Raw genomic sequence first — 22443 nt, forward strand, 5'->3', positions numbered from 1 at the left:
TTATAATTTCAGCTTTAGAATAATTGTTGCATCAGTGTGCCGTCCCTTCACAAACCCCTGGCTTAAAAAAGATTTTTCAAAAAGAGATTTGGAACAGAGCCAGTCTCTTTAAAACCCATTCAACCAAGAGCTGATTGAAAAATGAAGATGCCAGAATCTCATTTCAGATGAAAATTTAGGATTTGTGAAGATACTCCAAGCATGACAAACATGGAGCAGATTCAGAAAAAAAAAAAAAAAAAAAAAAAAACAGTCTGCTGCTGGGTCTTCAGTGAAAAGTGAGGAAATGTGACAGAAACAAGTACACACAAACACCTTCTTTTTACATGCCACTGTGATCAAACATTAATATGGCCATTTACTCTCTGTGTAGTTTTATATTGCAATGATAAATTACAAATCATGTCTGGTTGGTTTCAGTGCCATTACACACACACACGTACACACCAATGTATTTCTGTGTTGATGTTGAGGTTAGCTAGCATTAGTTTAATGGTTGAAATTGATGATCTGTCTTTTCTACCTATTAGCTACTCTGCACCCGATACATATGCAACTACTGCAATAGCAATCGAGCTGCAAATTAAAATCAGAGATGAGTTCATGACGGGTTGCTAATGTTCGTATTGAGAATATGCTTAAATTTGCCGTTCGTAAGCTAACTCAACCTTGATGCTAAAATATAATCTAGTCAAGAGGATTTCTTATGTAAAGCTTCACTTGGAATATCGGATAATTAACACGTTGACATAATTGTGTTTTAAAACTCAACCGATTTGTTCTTTCTCTGGAACAAGGATTTCAGAGAAGCTCTCAGGGTCATCAAATTGTAAAAGGTCTCGGTGGAAAAAACATTAATGTGTTTCACTTTCACTACACATTTAAAAGGAATCAATGCACACAATTAGTTGTGGTTTAAGTGTTTTGAAAATCCAGTTTGAAGAAAATGAAACCAACTTTATCCCATAAACCAAACAGACATGGAAGATATACAAAGTCGAAAATCCTCTTGATCCTTTTGACATTCCCAGATTAGGTTTCTATATAACAGATCTCTGCATTGACTTCTCTAGCTTCAAAAGTCTCTCCACCATCCCCGGAATTCTATTACCAATCTCCAATCATTGGTGATGAAAAATACATATTTTTAGTAGGGATGTCCCGATATAATTTTTCACTTCCGATATTGATCCGATACGATATCAGCACGAATCATACATACTTGTATTGCTTATTTTGTAGTGTGGAATTTTAGAAAGGCTTGATCAAGTGATGTTACTCAAACAACGAACAATAGTCAACAATAGTACGGTAAGTTACTTTGTTGGAGTGTGAACCACAGTCACCTATGAATAGAAGTGCTGGAGCAGAAAATGTAATGGAGAGCTTATATCGGTTTTTTTAGATGCAGTCCGATAAAATCCGATATTCGTTTTCTGGCTGATATCGGACCGATATCAATATCGGATCAGGACACCGCTAATTTTTAGGTCAACAGACCTGACATTCCTTGATAAAGATATTTGAACAGTAGTTTAATGAGAAACTTCTCCATTATCTCACAGTTGTCAGTAAATCTTTAAAAAAAATTCTGGCTAGGTAAAGTTTTAGTTAAAGTTCATCGTTATATAATACATTTGAGACAATATCAATTCAGGAGCATTTAATTAGAATCACCAATGAAACTAATTTATGAGAATTTAATTTAATTAGGTATTAAAAATAATACACTAAAGTAAAAGACGCAAATGATGGATACAAAAAAAAAAAAAAAAAATTACATACGTTAACATACTGTATGTTTCATGATAGAATTGTATTATTAATGTTCATTGAGTGTCACTGCGTCCACAATTACATTGGGTTTGGAGTTTGTATATTGTGAAAACAGAATTTGTGAGTTTGGCTTCAAAAATGAGGACTATTTAGCTCTCACATGTTTTATAAATGAACATTTACAGTAACCAGAACATTCTTAAGATACTACTAAAATGCCCAAATCCAACTGAGGAGATGGCAACTTATTTCTGTCAATAGGTAATGAAAATGTGAGCTTAAAGAGGAAAAACACTTGGGGTTCCCCAAGGTTTCACCCGAAAGCTTCTTCTGTTTGTTCTTTATGCTCAGTTTTTATAACAGAATAAGAACAATTACAATAACTGCAGATGATTTAATAAACCCCGTTACACTCTCTTATCAAAGAGAATATTCCAACAGTTTTCTCCAGTTGAACAAAGACCAAACTATTGGAGTTTAACAAAGGTGTTAAAAATAAGTATTAACCTTCATTCTGTCAGACATATTAGGAAAAAAACCAATAATAATGTTACTTTAATATGTACTGATAATAAACCCCATTAACCTGTATTTACTGATGTGACTCAACTGGACTGATTCTATGCTGTAGTTACATAAGGCCTAAAGTTACAGGCCCACACCGCAAGGTAATAAATCATCATGTCAAGGCTCTTTACGACAGTAAACTATATACCAAGGCAAGTTAGTGATGCACGGGGGGGGGTAAATGGGGTTACGGAAAGGTCAAGTTAGCCCCAGAGGCCAAGTCTCCATGAGCTAGAGCTCCACTGACCTACATTAATACCAACAACAGCAGCAGCACCACGACTATTAGTCACACCCTGGTTTCCGTACCCCGCCTTTCTGTCGGTGTGTGAAATGAATCCATCTGTCAGTCTCAGCTGGGCTGTGAGAACACAGCTCCACACTGCTGCCCACACATCATGGGCACACCCACACAGACAAAGACACACGTGTATAGACAGACACCCAAAAACACAGACATGCTGGCTGGGAACTCTGGCCAAGGTGTGTGTGTGTGTGTGTGTGTGGTGTGTGTGTGTGTGTGTGTGCGTGTGTGTGTGTGGTGTGTGTGTGTGTGTGTGTGTGTGGGTGTGTGTGTGTGTGTGGTGTGTGTGTGTGTGTGTGTGTGTGTGTGTGTGTGTCCTGCCTCCACAGAGGAAAGCAAAGGAAGAGGGAAAATGAGGTATGAGATATTGGTCAGGATAAAATACCCCTAACCACTTAATGAAACAACATTTGTCAGGCTTTATCTGACTTTTTTTTTTAATAACCCCAAGTTATGACTAGTGCTGCACAATTAATCAAATTTTAATCTTGATCACAATTTTGGTTGCCACGATTAAATTAACCTGATCGTCGGCAATATTTACATTTAAAATGTGCACTTTGTAATAGTGTTTATTTAGTTAGTCTTTGGTAAATTTTAAATTCTTTGGTTAATTTTTTTATGATAATTTTTTTATTATAATTACATTTTTAAGCTTCATTTTGCACATATTGTGTGTTTAAAAGCAGTGCAATAAAAAATGTTTCCTACTTTGATGAATAATTGTGATTAAAATATTGATCAAAAATAATCATGATTATCATTTTGGCCATAATCGTTCCGTCCTAGTTATGACTTTTTATCGTCTCATTTCAGGCTTTGTCTCTAAATAACAACTTACCTTTAATGAGGTCAATTAATCAGGTGTGTGTGTGCGACTCAGGGTTGAGGTCAATTACATTTTGTAATCATAATTACGTTTTCAATTATCCATGTTCAATCATGATTACGGTGACCAACATTTTTTTTACATTTACAATTATTATTTTCCCACTGAAAGTCAATTACAAATACATTCTCAATTTTACTAACTTTTATTTATATAGCACTTTAAAACAGCCCAAATGAGATCAAAGTGCTTTACTAATGATCTCACGTAGTATGTACTTTGGTCTAACATGTATGCTTGTCATTTATAGGCCTGTTGTAAATCATGTAAAGCACAGTGAGTTGCCTTGTGTATGAAATACGCTATACAAATAAATTTGCCTTGCCTTGTTGTGATGATTGTATGTGTGTGTATTGTGTGGTTTTAGCTTCTTTACCTTTCAATTCCAGTACATTGTTTGTAACATCTTATGCTAAGCCCAACTAGGGACAAGAGTTGGAATTTAGCAATAGCTATAAACTCTTTGTACTAAACATCAGTTATAATCACACTATTGTTATTATGTAAAATTGTATCGTCCAAAATTAAATACAATGATATCCCAACTCTAACCCATTTACACAAATTGACAGGTTTTTATGGAATTTTCTTGGCAATTACTATTTCAAAGTCCATTATCTAAACTCAATTACAATTACAACTGCCTCATATTTTTTTAATTACAATTGTAAATGCACCATAAAAAGTGATTAATTATACTTACACAATTTGCCTATAGAATTTTTTTGGCAATTACAATTTCAAAAGTCAATTATCTAAACTCAATTACAATTCAATTAAAATTACAACTGCCACAGGCTTTTTATAAAATTACAATTAAAATACTAATTATTACACCATAATTGTCATTATTATGACATAATTACGCAGTTGCAGTTATAAATGACCCCAACCCTGGTGTGCGTGTGTGTGTGTGTGTGTGTGTGTGTGTTTTTCTACTGTATGTATCTTTTCTTTTTGCCTTCAGGGTCTGTTTGCCTGCATCTGTCAGGTTATGACACTGTGAAGCTTCCTGGTCCAAGGACAGCAGCTGGTACTCTAAAGAAGAACCCAAAGTGAAGAAGAAACAGAGATCCAGCGAAAAAGAAAAGCCAGCCCAACACGCACTGTAGCCACCTGTGATTGAACGCAAGGAGAAGTGGTAAAAAAGAACGACATAAGACAAGGGCACCGGCGGATTAAGGAGCACAACGGATATTCGAGTTTAGCAGTGAAGGGAAAAAAACAATCTAAGAGCGAGGTGAGAGATTAAGTTTAGCTGAGGGGGAGAAATACTGTATGTGGACTAGCCTACCAGGTGAAACATGGAACAATAACTACGTTATCTAAGGTAAAATATTGAAGACTTTAGCTGAGACTAAAAAAACAACTAAACATTAACATTAAATTGAATCAAAGTTAATGCTAAAGTTTTGGTTTTTGCGGAAGGATAGAAAAACATATTGGGGAAAAAAGTAAATAATGTCATGGCATTGATTACAGCAAAGCTTTACAATAGTGCGATGATTCACTTTTTGAAATCAGGCCTTGGTATTTTCATTTTGCAAGTACCTGGTTTCCCGTTAGGCTGTAAACAGTTTCAAAAACTTTTAACTTTAGCTTTATATTTAACTTTAAAAACTTTAAACCTTTTTATTTTATTTCCCCCCCCCCCCCAACCTCTCAAATACAACATTACACTACCAGTACCAAGATGGAAAAGCACTTATTTCAATTTTTTTTAAAAATTACGTCATTACTAATTAATAAAATACTATATTTACTACATCTTGTAAATTTAAAATTTTGTATATTCATCAGAAAGTTGTATACAAGCTTTACAATAAAAGTCAGATAAAATCCAAGCCAATTCTTCAACTAAAAGTAATTACATCCACATCTATAAAACTAATTATAAATCAATCAGATGCTAAACAAAATATGTGTGCCACATCTTAAAACTGTTCTTATTGATTTATTTGCAGTTCAATAACTTTCCTTTGTAACTCAGCAGCCTAATGTTACATTACACATAGGGCTGGCGATTTTACCTAAAAAAAAAAAATCAACTTTCGATTCGATTTTCGTTTTTTTTGTTTTTTTTAATGCACTTTAAAATGACTGAAGACATCAGATATATTGCTGTGATTGTCCTCAAGAGTTAAAATGCATAGAACAATCCCAAAATAAAAAGTAAATGAGGCTCTGTCATTCAACAATTTCAAGCTTTAACCCAAGTTTGAGCAAAAGTGCAACAGCAACTTCACAGTAGCTTAAATTTTCTGATTAAGAAATATAACATTACAATTAAAAAAAGAATATGCAAACTGTAAATGTAAACAAAGAGGGGGCTGGCTCACATCAGAACGCAAAAAAGTCAGAAAAACTGTGGTGGGGAAAATAAATAAATGAATAAATAAACTCGAATTTGCAAAATAAAAATCATTTTTATCTACAAATTTGATTAATCAATTAAATCGATTTTTTGCCCAGCTCTAATTACACATGATTTTTAACCAATCGGATTTTGGTTGTAATGGTTTATGAGCAAGCACATTGTTTGTGGCGTTTTATGCATATAAGAAAAATTCCTTTAGCCCCAAAGCGAAAAGAGCACAACGCTATTTTTCAATTAATTCGTTTTTTACTTTTAAACACACAGTTTAAATTCGTCGAGTAAATAATCTCACTTTAATCACGTGTGGAGACTCAGTGTCTGTGGATGCATCATCTGAAATGATTAAGTAATGTGATATTTCCTTTCATACTTTAAAACCCCTTACTTATAACTTTTCTACACTGACTGCATATCCTTATATTTCAGATTCGTCTGTGTCATTTTTTTCTAAAACATTGAGGCCAGAATAGCTGGAGGTAAAACACAAACTAATGCATCAGCAAAATCCTTGACAAGGCAATCCCAATGAACTGTAGCTCTGCCATTGGACTAATGCATTCCCCCTGTCTCCTCTTGATGGCACCGAAGTTAATTATCAGAAAAGTGTGCACTAGTTCACGAGATGTCTGTGATGGCGAGATGAATAAAAAGTAGCGTGGGCCTTGTATTCTAAGAACATAGTGCTATTCAGTAAATGCCTGTTTTCAACACACACACACACACACACACACACACACACACACACACACACACACACACACACACACACACACACACCACACACACACACACACCACACACACACACACACAGGTGGGTTTCTGCTTGAATGCATTGTGCAGAAAAGGAAAAGCTGCTGCAGCATCAATGTGTACAGTGCTTTCAAAGAGCAGTCGCTAAAGCTACTTATTTCCAACCGCGCGCGCACTCACACACACACACTCCCCCAGGGAGATATTCACTGAGGACTGAGTGGGAGGGACTGAGAGTTTGTGGCTCCTCTCAGCCTCGGTGAAACATTAACCCACAGTAAATCTTTTTTTGTTCAGGACCAGGAATCAAACATCTCCACGCGGGTGAAAATCAAACAAAGTCTCTGTAGGAACAAGCTGACGAGTTAAAACGCCTGCCATCCCACTGAGCTCCTTAGAAACAAAAGAATCAAAGATTTAGCTTCAGGCTCACCAAAACATTGGTAATATCAATATTCACAACAGAGACAGTGAAGGTGATAAAGCTACAGTGAAGTACTGTCAACCGCTCCATAACTGCAAGCTACGAGCTGATTTAATAGGACGCTTTTCAGCACACGTGAGCGATGCGACACGAGATGACAGCTTTCCCTGTTTAGCAACAAGTAGATCACTGCTATTGTGTGACATTCTCTAAGCATCTGTGTGTACCTGCTGTTGTTGCTTTGCACCAATAGTCATCCTTTAGGTCCTGTATCTGTACCAGACAGAAGAGATCAGCCTCTCTCCTGGAAGTGTTAGTTAAGGGTCATATGGTTTCATGGATATTTGCCAGATTCTGCTTTTTGTGAACTCCTGCCAGCATTTATACACAGACAAAGTGGCTGTTAGATGCATAGGAGGTGTGTTGTGTGAATAGTAGAGATAATAGAAATGCCCAAGCCATTTTTAAAATAGACATGAAGGCTCGGTTCTGTTATCCAAGCGTTTAGTATTTGAAGTAGGAATGTGCGATATTTTATCGTTTATGATTTATCGTCAAAAACATTTTCACCGGTAAGAATATGTCATCCCACAATATAAACGATAAATTTCCATGTCGACAATTAGCGAGGGCCACGGGCCACTTGTCCCTCAATTTAGCCAAGAATGCCCCCCCCCCAAAAAAAGCCAAAACTGCCCCGTTTGTTGTCAACAACTTATTATTCTCTGGAGCGGAACGTTGTTTACGGAAGCTCTGCCACCGCCCCTGTGTGTCTGGCAGGTGTTTGTCTCGGCTACCAGAAGCTACTATACTGCAGTACATCATGGACCGCTACTTGGTTAAAACCAGACAACCGTCCAACAAAGGGAACCGATTCAAGTTCCTCCGTCAGATCCACCCAAAGTTTCACAAACACGGGGACAGAGATGAACCTGTAGCAACGATTATGAACTGGAAATTCAACTAAAGCTAACTATGCTAAGCTAACCCACCGACACACAGACTGAGCTAAGTGCTAACGCTAACCACTCTAAATAAGGAATAATAGACCAAGTAAAAATACACGTCTTACCACAGAGAGCCACCAATTTGTTTATGGTCAGATTTAACACTTGTGTGAAATAAATTTTAACATAATAACTAATGTCACTATTCATTCATCCCAATTTGTGAAACACAATATTTTTTAAATATTTCATCAGCAGTAAAAACACTTCTGAAGTGGTTTCAATGTGCTTTTTTTTTAATAAATTTATTTCAAGTGAGGAAATAAATCAACTACATACAATAACACTAGTAGTAATCCACATGCACAAATATATTCCATAAAATATTAGCTCATGAGCTGTTTGAGTCAGCAGTTATTGTAGCCTTTTTAAATGTGTCTAGTTTTGATTTATTCAGATTTATTTGTGTTTGTAAGGAACCTGTTTACGCTAAGTTGTGATTTTTTTATTTATAGTTTTTCTTTATCGTGATTTTATCCTTATCATGATAAATACTAGAAATTATCGGGATACATTTTGTTGTCACTATCGCCCATCCCTAATATGAAGACTTTAAAACAATGACAATAAAATAAGAAATGTGGATTAAAAAAAAAGAGTTTAAAGAGTGAATCAACAAAAACGTCATAAAGATTGGAAAATCAGATGTTGCAACACAAGAAAAGTTGTTGAAAAGCGGGAATGTCGTGTGACTGACAATGGTGAAAAGTTCCAGGTGATTTCCAAGAGTTCACTGCCTGATCAGAATAATTTCATTTTTGATACCATGAATGAACAGACAAGGCAAATACATGAAATCTGAGAAAAGCCCTCATTCATTTATTGCAAAACGTCTGACATCAAGGTTCATCTTTTTCTTTTTTGTTTGTAGACCAAAAGCTATTTCATCTGTTCAGTGTCAGTAGCGTCGCCCTTTGTGGAGGTTAATTTAGAAGAAAAATACAGTACACCACACTGCATGGTGGTAAATACAATATGATGTATTATTTTCATCAGTTCTCTCATATCGCATTACATGGTTCAGTCACACCTGATGGATCATTTAATGACAATGGCTTTCAATCCAGCTACCTAGGAAACATGCATAATCACAACACGAGTACAGTTTTAGTGCTTTCTCTACAAATAAGAGATTATTCCAGATCACGGGGCCACTGCCCACTTTAAGGAGGTATAGGTACTGCAGGGGGTCCCATTTGCAATAAGAAAAGTTAGAAAAAAAACTTGGAATTTTCAATTTAACAATGAAGTCTGTATAATTAAAAGAATATACTAGTTATATACAGATTTCAATTTCCATGGTTGAAGTGATCCAAATCATTTTTTAAAAACTTATACTTGCCAGACGGGTTAATGATTTGCAAAGCCATACATTTCTTGATTTTGGTAATTTTTTTAATTAAAAATAATCATTTTGTAGATTATATTGCATCTGGGGTGATATTAGACAGATTAGGTCAACATTTCTATCAAAAAGCATGATCAGCTTTTATATTAATGTGATTCAAATCCTAAAAATGTAAATGTAAGAGAAAGAAATATGGTGTGTGTGCAGCAGATTGTGCCTGTTATGGTTGACTGCTGTTTATGAGGAAAACGAGAACCTGATGGCTCACCGCAGGGCGCCGACCTAAAAACCTCTGTTAGGTCTGAGAGTCCCTCTCTTACTTAAAAGCCCCAACACGTGTGTAAAACAAGCTGTTACATTTACCTGCAACATCATCATTGTGCTAATACATTACAGATGTCTGAAATTAGCTTTCCCCCCCATTAGTTTTTTTGTTTTTTAGTATAAGCCTTTTCCCTTTAAAGATTGTGTGTTGAGGTGATCTCATTGCTGCCCCAGAGTGAGGTCTTTCATAAAGCCGAATTTCACATAATCAGTTAATAAAAGGACTTTTGGCACCTTCAGATGTGGTTTGAATTATCACTCAGGCTGTCTGAAAGTGTATGGACTGCACTGCAACAGATTGAAACATCATATTAGCTCGCACATTCACAGTGCCATTAGCATTTAAATATGCAGACGCTGTGCTCCTTTCAAAATGCCATTTTTACCCCCGCTGCAAGGAGAGTTCTTCAGTTGTCATAAACAACTTTCCTTCTTTTTTTTTCAAATTCAAGGACCTTTTCAAATGTCAGGGCCAATCAAACATAACACGACAGGTCCCCGGGTAAGAAGAAAAACACAGCTCAGAGGGCGGAGAAGAAAAGCAAGTCCCACCATGAATATTCATGGTGGCTGGTGGGTTCAATGACTGCTGTCTCTCAGAATTGTAAGTTGTGGCAACACTGCTTGTTTCGTTAAAGGGAGCTGAAAGAAAAAAATCAAGCTTGAACTCTTTTCTGCCCCCGCCCCCTCCCGTAAACCATGTCCAAATGTCAATGTCGCAGAGCCACAATTGTCAAAGCATCGTGTGCCCATGAATGACTCCCAAAAAACCACAACCCATCGCTTTTCCTTCTTCCCTTTCTCACCGTCAGCATATTTGACAGAAAAAAAAGTTTCCCTGTGAAGTAGTGCTCAGCAGAATGGCAAACAAACAGCCATCTCTCCACTAGTCAGAAGCCCACCCTTCAGCATTTTAGACATGTCTCTCAGTTTACAGCATGCCTAACATCAGCAGGATGGATCCGCCTGACATAAGTGTATACGTCAGCTGGAGCCAAACGAACACAAAGAAAGAAACCATCCATGTTTTGTCGGAGAGCAGTGGTCATGTGACCAGGTACGTCACGAAAAAGTGTTTCTATGGTGCTTTTGCGACACATTTCAATAACGAAACATCTGAAATTCCTCCTCGTGAAAGCGTGAAAACTTTTTAGCGATATTTGAGTGCTTTGAGTTTCCACTACCAGTTTTTATTGCGCTATTTAGATTTTGCGCATTTCCAAGGGTAATGGAAACGCGGCTAAAGAAGGCAAAATAGAGAAAGGAAAAAATAAAAAAAACAATTAACGTGTCTCCAGGAATCTGAAAATACTGGTATCTCCCTTTCTATTTGTCTTCAATTTGTGTCTGTCTTCATTAGTTCTGTCTCTTCTTTTTGACTCGTTCAAGCCTTATCAAACAGGAGGATGTTATTAGCTGTCAACGTTGACAACCAGCTGAGGAGCATCAGTCATTTTTAAAACAAAGCTCACAGATAGATTTTTTTGTAGCCCTCGGGAGAGGAGCAGACAGTCAGCATAGCCTGCTGTGTGCAGATGGTGCTTTGGCTCTAATGGTTCCTAGAAAAAAAAAAAAAAGAAAAGTAACAAAACAGTGCCATATTTATTTCTAATCTTTTTTTTTTTGTGGAGTGCATGAAAGTTATTGGCAGGTGTTTAAAAGGTCCAGCGATGCCAAGTGAAGGCGGGAAGGAAAAGTGGCAGAAGTTTTTTTTTTTGTTATTCCCAACTGCACCAATGCACATTCTTCACATGTCGGATAGAGTGTGGATCACTTCCCACTGAGATCTCTACACTCCCCTTCATCCTCTCCATCCTAACTCTGGCAAAGAGTCCACACATGCAGTCGAGAGCAATTAGGACTTCCAGCGAGTCAAAGAAGCCAGTCATTAAGGAGGACGAGAGAATCCACAGTGTGATGGTTTTACACCAGGTGGGAGGCTATTAAACAGCCAAGTGGAGCGCGCAAACTCCCATGATCATAAATGCAGAGAACAGTAAACATCTTCCACTGTTCCACTACTGCTGCCAAGGGCCTTATAATGAGTTAATAATTTAGAGAAATGTTCCTTTATGAACCCACAACATACTGTGCCCACACACGCTTTAGCATACAGTAACCATTCCCAGAGAAAAGTAATTTTGTACAAATGCCAGCATGTTTTTGTACAATTTGTTCTATTTAAATGAGACCTTACACACATTGAAATCCTATATAATCGCTATTTTGTTTCCGCATCTTACAAATATACGACTTCAGTGATCATATTTGTAAATCTAAGCTGCTAATTAAACTTTACATTCCAAAGAAACATAATGGAATAATTCTCCGTCGGTCTCATTTCAATTATTAATAGAACAAGCTGTTTGTTTAGTTACTCGCTTCCTGTTAATCTGTAGCTACAAATGAGGATGTGTGTTTACAGTTTTTACATTTTTAGACGCACACTCATTTGTTGGTTTTTCATGCATGTGGCCACAGTTGCGGAGCTATAGGAGCTAAACGCATCATTTGAAATTGGCAAACTCGAAAAAGCAAAGAAGCAAATGCCAGAAAAAAACAGCTATAAGTGTATAAAAGTGAACTTGGCTGCCCAACAAACTATGTCTATTTGGACGTTACGTATCAAACCATTGACGATGGAAGAGCACATACAGTATATTCCTCTCTGAAATCACAGCGCCTGTTGTCTTTAAAGAACACTGCGCAAACAAGTCCTATCAGCGGGGGGGATCAGACACCTGCTGCTGTTTGGTGAAGTCAAACATCCAATCTCCCAAATCTATCTTCAACAACAATCTCAATGTGAGCCACTGAAACAACAGAGCGTGTTCAAACAAGTGGCAAACAGGTGCAAAAGATACGTGGAGCGTTTTAAATACTCTTAACACTGAGCTAACTAATGCACTCAGCCCTCCTTTAAATATGTGTAACTACATTGAACATTTAGATTGCAAAACAATGAGGGGATAAAAACCAAGGCCGAATGAATCATTATTTATGATCAGATTACTGCATTCATTCACAGTAAGTATAATATCGAAGCTTCTCTGTGGCTTTACATTCCCAGCCTCTTGCAGAAAGCACAGAATAATTTCACAGCCATTACCCTCTCTCCACAATGCATAACAAAACCACATGACAGTGAAATCCCCTCCAAGCCAAACCTATGGGAACTTTTAGAAGCTGTCAGTTTTCCCAGTCATTTCTGGGAAATTCTCAAGAGTTCTCAAGAGCTATTTTCTTTTTTTTTCATCTTGCGTCTAAATGACTGTGTTAAATGGAATATTAAGGCTCTGAGGATATGATTAAACCACAAGTAATAGCTTTGATTTCGTGACCTAAAAGAAAGAAAAAAAAACAGGCAGCCAGTGCTTGTTTCTGACTGATTCTTCCTTTGTTCCTTTATATGTATACCATAAATATCAAAGCAGGGACTTTTTCTGGTATTTTTATACTTTGACAGGAATTGCCTTGGACATTGTTGATTGTTTGGTGAAGGGAGGTTAACTTTCAAGTCTGGAAAACATGCAGGGTGAGGAACTTTAACCCTAGAAGGCATTAGGGCTGGGCAATATATCGAGATTCAAAATATATTGAGTTTTCTCTTTTGGCGATGTAGAAAATTACAATATCAACTATATCGATATATATAAAATTTTTTTTTTCTTACTTGTTTTTATGTATACATTTACACAATACAAATTACATCATAGTATTAAATATCATTCGTAGAGTACAGTCAAAGTGTCCTAATTCTATGATATATATATGTATTATAGCATATTTGCATTAAAACACTTGTTTTATGAGTTCATGCATTCACCACTTCTCAGAAGAACAGCATAAAAGCAAAGTTAGTTGGATTTCAGAGTGCGTCCTAAGCTACAGCTTCCCCTAAACTACCCCTACAGGACAAAAACACTAAATTGGCACCACTGTTTGTTTATAAATGTGTGGCATTTTTCATCAGCCAATTTAACCCAGAAATGTCTTTCTAGTAAGACTTTAGTGAGATAAAAAAAAAATCAAGATTTATAGCGTATATCACCATGTTGAGAAAAAATATTGCGATATGAGTTTTGGTCCATATCGCGCAGCCCTAGAAGGCATTGCGAGTAAAGCGGACAACTGGTGGCAGATGCAGGTGGGAGCGAATATGGACGATGGAGAAGAAAAGTAGCTCCAAACCCAAGCCTTGGTTTTTGTTACACCATCTTACAAACAGAGATACTCTGTTCAAAGCCTCTTCAGATAGTGAAATGTTCCACTAAGATGTAGCATTTGAAAAGTGGAAGAGTGCAAGGCAGGACGCGATGGTTTCGTGCATAATTATTATCAACAAAAGGCCCTTCTCTGTGCACGCTGGAAGAAGAAGTTGTGACAATGCCCACTGGGGGTTGAGCAGATGTCCCTTGCCAGCAGCAGCACATCTGCATACTGCTTCCATCCCCACCCTTTCAATGGCTGGACAATGGAGCCGCCCTCTTCCTCCTCCTCTTCTTCCTCCTCCTCCTTCTCTACTTAAGGCTTTTTTCTCCTTCTATTTTTTCTTCTTTTTCTTTTTTTCTTTTGCCAGATCCTCCAAGTGCAGTAACATTTTGAAAAGAGAGTACAGAGTTTTCCATTTTAAATCTACTAAGGATGTATAGACATCTTCTACATGTCAGATTATGTCAGTGTGACAAGGGAGTGTGATGCACGACAATAGGAGAGGGGTCCAATCTGATTTACAAATGTGTTTTTATGAACTATTGCAAAATACCCCCCAAACTTCACCAAACTCTGATCATGTCCCATGTCATATCATCATCATCATCATCATATGTGCGAAACAGGACCCATATCTGTTAAATATGATCATTACCTGTTTACATTACAACAGCCCTATAATAATCTCATATCAGGATCTGATAGTATGAAGTGGAGCCTGGTGATGATGCCAGCCTGCCCCCACCCTTCACCCCCCCACTCTGCTGCTGATGGCGCAGGGACACATGGACGGACGATTTCTCCCACCCACCCCCCTCCCCCCTCCCTCTCAAACTACAGATTCCACAAAGATCATGTTTACACAACCTTTTTTCTCTGCAACAATCCGTCAGTCCTACCTCCGCTGGGTGCTCACTGACTTCACACGTCGTCTCCACAAACAGCACCGCAGGCTACGCATTTCAAATGCGCCTGTTATCACGGGTTTGGATCATGGTCCACCCTTTAAGATTAACATCAAAAACTTCAAATCCTGACGGGGGTAACCTCCGGGGCAGCGGAGCGGTGGCTGCTGTCTGCTCTAGCCGGGGAAGGCAGCGCTGCTGTCGGCGTGGCTGCCTGCTTGATCCCCGCTGTTTACTTACACGCTTCATACACACTTCCCTCCTGCCACAGTGAGAGGTGTGTATCAGTTTGCTTTTTCCCTTTTTCCTCCGCTCGCCTTTTTTTTTTTTTTTTGACTGAGCGGAGCCTTTGCTGCTTCTCCAACACACACACCACACACACACCACACACCCACAACACACACACACACACACACACACACACACACACACACACACACACACACACACACACACACACACACACACACACACACACTGATGAATTACAGGACCCTATTCTCTGTCAATGGGATAGATATTAGAAGTGATAAATATACTAATAGACATATAAGATGCTACTTATACGTAAGAGGTAAATGTTTCTAGATCGCTCACTTTCCAAAATAAAATGACTTTTAGCCAAACAGGATAAAACAAATGCAATAGAATCATAAATAATCCACTATTTTTACATTTCAATGTTTGCAGAGTTAAGTAGCGATATGTCCCAGTAATTGGACTGTTTCTGGAAGGATGTTGAAGAATTTTTAATTATTAATCGAAAGACATTATTTGTTATATAAAAACAAAAAAAACTACAATCAAACCCTGATCAAATCTGATTATTTTGCTTGATAAATTCACATTCATTAATCTAAACTCCAGAAAACTAACCCACACTTTACAGCATTCAGCATTGAGTGTAAATATTACACAGAAGCCATCAAATTAATCGATAATGAGAAGTCTATCCACACATTCACACACATTATTTATTTAAATATTAAAATTTCGAAACCTCTTTAACCTAGACTGATCTACCTTATACAATGCAATCTTTATTCTATTTTTTTTTCCTTATAATATTGCTGTTGTTCAATAGTCATGTTTGACACACTTACATTTGTACTGTTACTGAGAAACATGATGTACTGTGCATAACATTAATTTATTTTTAAAAAAATACACACTGATGAAGTTGATGGGGAGCAAATAAACGTCCTAATGAATCTGTAGTTGTTCTGTGCTCTCAGGGTTTTTGTATGCTGCTGATAGTGCTAAGCATAACAATGACAGAGTCTCTGAGAAGAGACCTTGGCAAATGTTATCAGTGTACAATGGTATCTGGCCTGCTTAGGGCAGTGTGACCAGGACCAGGAGAGATTCTTCTGTAATCACATATCATATATATTGTAACTTTAAATACATTTGAACTATTTTTAACTTTTCCACATAATTTATTTCTCATGGAAATATCTTAAAAAACACATAAACTATTTTTTGCACATGTAAATTGAGAGGTTTGAGTGTTTGTGGATCAAATCAATATGGTCTACGTCGGCTGTTGTAATTTCTTAATTTTTAGTTTTTTTAAACTATTGTTCTGTTGTCATTTTACGTGTTTGAAATAGACATCAATCAATCTATCAAAGTGAAGAAAAGTTAACAATGCTAATTACAATCAGATAATATTATACTATTGTTTTAAAATATGAACATACAATATCTTACTAATATTTATTGTAAAAACTGCTCTAGTTTTGAATAAATAAAATGTTTTAAGCTGCTATGTATAGACCGACCATTAAATAATGTATTCGTGTGTATTGTACATTATATGATAATTTGGTGGACAATGATGTGCCATTTGTTCACTGTGCTGTTGGTCCACTGCAGCTAATGGAGATCTGAAAATAAAAATGATTTTTTTTCCCCCCCAATCCTTCTTAGATAGATAGATAGATATAGATAGATAGATAGATAGATAGATAGATAGATAGATAGATAGATAGATAGATAGATAGATAGATGGATGGATGGATGGATGGATGGATGGATGGATGGATGAAGTGGTATGAGCCTCAGACCATGGATATCACCTAAAGAATCTTTTTCTCACACTTCTGTGTAATGCTTGAAATTAGATTTTCACAAACACAAAGAGAATCTAATCAAGCTGATAAATAATTTACATATTTTTTTATGCAGCTTTTGTATGGTGGTGAGGGCTGTGTGTGTGGTCCCAGGTCTGGGGGCTCTTGGCTCTGTCTGGAGAGCATCTTTTCCTGTGGTCATGTGTTTTTTTTTCTTTCTTTTCTTCCTCTCTGGCACATTCTGAGTCCTGGGCATTAACCCAAACACTCCAAGACCAACACCAGCCAACAAGGGACACTACTGGAAGCATATGTTGGTATTGGCAGGGATCATTTAGACAGGACAAATAGGGATAGGCTACAACAGTGTAAATTAACAATGCTAATTAAAATCAGATAATAATTATTACTATTGTTTTAAATATATGAACATACATAATCTTACTACTAATATTTATTGTAAAAACTGCTCTTAGTTTTGAATAAATAAAATGTTTTAAATATACATTTAACTTTTAATTCTGAGAGAATTTCACAGTTCACCTGTACCTTATCAGAAACAAGCTCTTTTAACTTGGATATTGTACATATAATTAGAAATGGATTAAAAAAAATTCACGTAAACTTCCTGCAATCAGCGCACAAACCCCACAGGGTACACACTGTATAGAAAATCAAGAATACACACAAACTGTTGTGTTTACTGCACATCACTTGAAAGAAAATGTAGCTAAATAGGCAGAAGTAAAAAGTCTTTCCTGCTCAGCATTGAAAAGGAAACTAAAGATCAATAAGAAACTAGAGGAATAACAACTCACTTCATTGGCTTTCATTTATTTTATTTTTTTTACTGCTCACATAAAATCTATAGTTGCTAAATCAATGCAGCCTTGTGAAATATTAACATTTTCACCCTTTTACGGTTTAAATCATCTCATTATTTGCTTTTGTCTCCATCCAGTCATTAGTAGATGTCAGCGAGAACACACGCCTGGTTTATTCACTGTAAAGTGTTTAAGTAGATCAGTAGTGTGCGACTGCATATTTTCTGCAGAGACATTATTTCTTCCCTCAGTTCCTCCTGGCAGAGATCTGAGTGTTTGACCTTTTTAAAATGCAAAGCATTTCTTCTTCTCCAGAGAGTGAATGGGAGGCTCATGATTGTGCTACTAAACTTGAGGGACTTATAGCTGTAACTCGCAGAAAGGGAGAACTGTTCTACACCTGCTTAAGTCTTGACTTAGTCACAGGGTTACAATAACACCTGCAAGGGTTATGTTAATCTTTAAAGGCGGGTGATTCTTATGCTGCTTCCGTTATCGTGTTCAAAAGAAAATTTCACTGCAACCTTGAATCAGTTTTCTTACACGTAAATCCACTTATTGCACAGCCCATGCCTTACTCGGTTTGTTGCGTTGTTGAAATAAAATAGAAAATAATAACAACTCAACTTCATTCACAAAATCCCTACCTTTAGTAATGTGATTGCCAAACACTGTTTGTATCCACAGTTTTCTTATGTTAATGCCCAAGGGTAACCACATTTTCTCTCTTTCAGCACTTGCTTTGATTTGATTTATTTTTTTTGAAAAGGTAAAAACAAAAACAATACTTGTAAAATAAAAGGAATGTCAATAAAACAAGGTAATTTTCAAAACAAGTCAAAACACAAAGATTTCAATAAAACATTTACACGTTCAAAAATGGAGTAGGAAGACGTCTGACGTGTTTAATCCTACCCCTCTTATAACCAGTATAACCAATTTATCTAAGAGCTACTTATATATTTAAAAAAAAACTCCAGTAAGTTCATTTTGTCTTCTTTTTTCAAATATATGTTAAGGTTTCATTTATTTAGACAATAAACAAAACCTTAACATATACTTATATATACATACACATACAGTATTTGCACTCATACATACTGTATATATACAGATATTCACCTATGCATACATATATACACACATTCAATTCAATTCAACTTTATTCATATAGCACACGTTACAATAGTCATCTTGAAGCGTTACATACAAACACATTATACACTACCCATATACAAGGTAATATTACAGTATACATATGAAAACAGTATATTTATATTCATAAAGGTGAAGTTTTCACCAATATTGTACATAGAACCACATTTCTATACATTGCTATACCCATCAAACCCTTAAAAGCAAGTATTATCATACAGTAATATCACAACCAGGGATCAATCATTATCTACAGACACAAAGTGGAGATTGTGTTCAATTGGCGATTGAACAGTTTACAACACACTCTATATGGAGTATTGTAATAACAAGGATCTCTTGGGAGTTTCATTTGCATTAAATAATAACATCAGATTGTTAGGCTCTATGTAGCACATTTACTGCACACACAAACGCCTGAACACTAGATTTATTGCAGATTGTATTTCAAGTGTTGGCCACATAATTATTACTCTGACCGCATCACATCTACATTCCTCAGCATCAAGGTTGCTCCTATAGATTAAACAACCTTTAATGGTCTCTGAAATACCGTCATTGTCTTATGCTTGCGACTCTGAATACAAATGAGCCGGCGTTACTCCTTTGGTAGAAAATAGTGAAAACACTCGACCCGTGTGTGTCCCTGCTGTGAATCTTTCTGCTTCCATCTTCTTCATGTACTTTTTATGGCTGTGCATAAAGCACAAATAACCAAACTCATATGATGACTTAGTAGAATTGAGACTGACAAACTGCACAATCCCTTAAATGCTTATACGTAACTGCGCTTAAAAAGGCTAATTTCATTAGATTTAATCAGCCATTTCAGGTTTTTCTTTTACAAACAGCTTTCTGGCTTCAATTTCCCATATTTGACGATTATATGAAATGAGCAGGACAAGTTATTTATGGAGATTTAAGGTTGTGGGCTCAAATCGAAGCCTTTTCTGTTCTCAGCAATGTTTGCATTTAAAAACAGGGCAAATAATTTGATTATTCCAAACACATTTCATAGTCATGTTTTCCTCTGTAATTAACAATCCAAGTGACCTAGGGATCGCGTTGTTGTCACATTCTAATCATCCAAAGAAGCAGATTGTGTTAAAGTAAGAGGTGGAGCATCCCAAGCAGTGATGAAACACTCGGTAATGTTTTACACAAGTTAATCCAGGGCACGCTAGTTTGAAGCTATGAATGTGTGTATATGTCCAATCCTGCATGTGCACACTTTTTTTTCTCTATCATGAAATATGCCGCAAGACCGTATACACATTCCTAGTCATTGAAATGCAGCTACAACTGTTAAAAATACAATATAACTGTTGATATATTTGTCCAACCTTGTAAAAACGATATTTATTCCTGCCCTGTTTCTCTCTGGTGGGATACTAGAACCGACTGCTGCTTGCAGGTCTTTGTTTACGACCAGCCTAATGTAATTATTCTCACCACCTACACACACATTAGCATGCAAACTGGGTTGGAGGGTCGAAAAATACACGCAGAAATGTGATTTGGAGCAAAGATAGGTCTGGTCTTTGGAGGCAAGTGCCTTCACGGCGTTGCCAAGCTGATGGACCACAAACACACACGCACACACACACACAGCTGTAACTCACACACTCTAAACACATTATTACATGAACAGTGGGAATATACACAAGATACGAAATACACTAGCCAAATGAAATGGGATGTGAGGGGTGGAATTGAGGCTGACTCTTATCTCTTCTGAGCAAACTCCTGGAGTGTTCTAGGACGTTATCTAGTCCTCTGTGGAAATGAGATAGTGTTAGAGTTTTGAGATACTCTCGTATTCAGTACCTGAGATTGTATACAGAGAGACATAGTAAGAGGTTTTGCTTTGCTGAATCATTCAATCAATTTATTACAGATGAACAGAAAATGAATCAACAACAATATGAAGTCAATAGGAGAAGGCACTCATCTAAACACAGCTATGGGCCTCAGGGTCGCTCACCCCTGGGCCTGGAACGTAGTTTTCTTCTTCTCAGCATTTTTATTCTAATTTGTTATCTAGTGTTTTCTCCTCCCTTGGCTGGCACATGGCAGGGACAGTGTTCTTCTTTTGTTATATGATACGAAGACATTGTGATTGTCAGGGTCAAACATGAGCTCATCAAAAATAAAGATGTACACAAATTATATAGATTTTAAAAAATGTCTAACAGTATTTTCTAATTAGAAGATGTTTTTGCATTTACATATCAAACCATCAGTTATTATAGTTAGTTAAAAGTGACATTTACAAGCAACACAAATAATGTTCAAGATTATTGATTTATTCATTATTATAATTTATCATTTAGGTGTCCTATTGTGTCTGTTTATTTGATTTATTAGGTATATGTACTGTATACGAGTTTGTTATTTGTGTAGGAAGTTAAATTTAAAATAGAATTATTCTTCCATTGTTAATGATTTAGATTTGTACATTTTGGTCAAACTGTTTTTTTATTTTTTATGTTAATCTGAGTGTCCCAGTTATTTATATCTGATTTGTCTCTTTGCTTACGTACTTGTTTGTGTTATTGTTAGATTCAGATTAAGTTGAAGTCAGATGTTTGGTCCAAAAAATAGGTTTTGAGAAAGTTGACCTGAATATATTTTTATTATGGTGTAAATAGGAACTATTGGACATTTGATTATAGATGTTATGTTAAGAAAAACATAAATAATCATCCATATCAACAATTGCCAGCTTTATCAGTACAGTAGACAGAGGTGCCAGGTGACACCCAGCAGTTGGCTGCTCAGAGCATAAAAGACACTTCCAGCAAATAAAAGTAATCTGTGTGGAATTTTCTAAAAGATTCAAAAGAGTCTTTTAGGATTTGGGTTATTTTTTGTGATTAAATAAATAAAAAGGCTGTATTTCTTTCACCTATCTAATCTCATAAACCAGCAGCTTCATATTAACTCGTCTTTAGTTTATCTTGATAAATTAATCATAGCATGCCATAACAAGTTTTCAACCAGAACCAAAGATTTCAACCACTTGTCATTTGGTAATTATGCTGCATAGTAACCTTTTGAACCATGTTATTATACAACATGAAGCCTTTGTTGCTCTAAATTCTCATTCTATACCCATACTTTGATGATCACACATTTAATAAGTCATTTCTCCTTTGCAGCCTGCCTTCTCTGTTTTGTCTTTTATGGTTTTGTGTTTGTTTTATGTTTTTGTGTCTGTGTATTTTAATTTTTAAAATGTTTATACAATTACTTTGTTTTTACATTTGTGTGCAATAAATTAACCAATTGGTGCATTGTGTGTCTATTGTTGTGCTCTTTCTTTTTTTTATTAGAATACTGGAAGAAAATGTAAAACATGTTGTTTCGAGTTACAAAAAACAAACATAGCTATTATATAACTCACTTTCTTCACTTTTGGCTAATTTACCTCACATCAAAGACAAATATTTTGATTAAAACATCAAGTTTTAAGTAATTTGGTTGTATGTAAAAAAAAAAAAA

General features: G+C 36.3%; 1 protein-coding gene across 1 annotated transcript in view; it reads right to left on the reverse strand.

Moving 5' to 3' along the window:
• Nucleotides 1–22443, reverse strand: part of LOC114476921 (putative pre-mRNA-splicing factor ATP-dependent RNA helicase DHX32) — a 47128-nt gene that overhangs the window by 16924 nt on the left and 7761 nt on the right. The window lies entirely within an intron of this gene.

The sequence above is a fragment of the Gouania willdenowi genome, chromosome 15, assembly GCF_900634775.1.
Source record: "Gouania willdenowi chromosome 15, fGouWil2.1, whole genome shotgun sequence".
In the NCBI taxonomy this organism is placed as follows: domain Eukaryota; kingdom Metazoa; phylum Chordata; class Actinopteri; order Blenniiformes; family Gobiesocidae; genus Gouania; species Gouania willdenowi.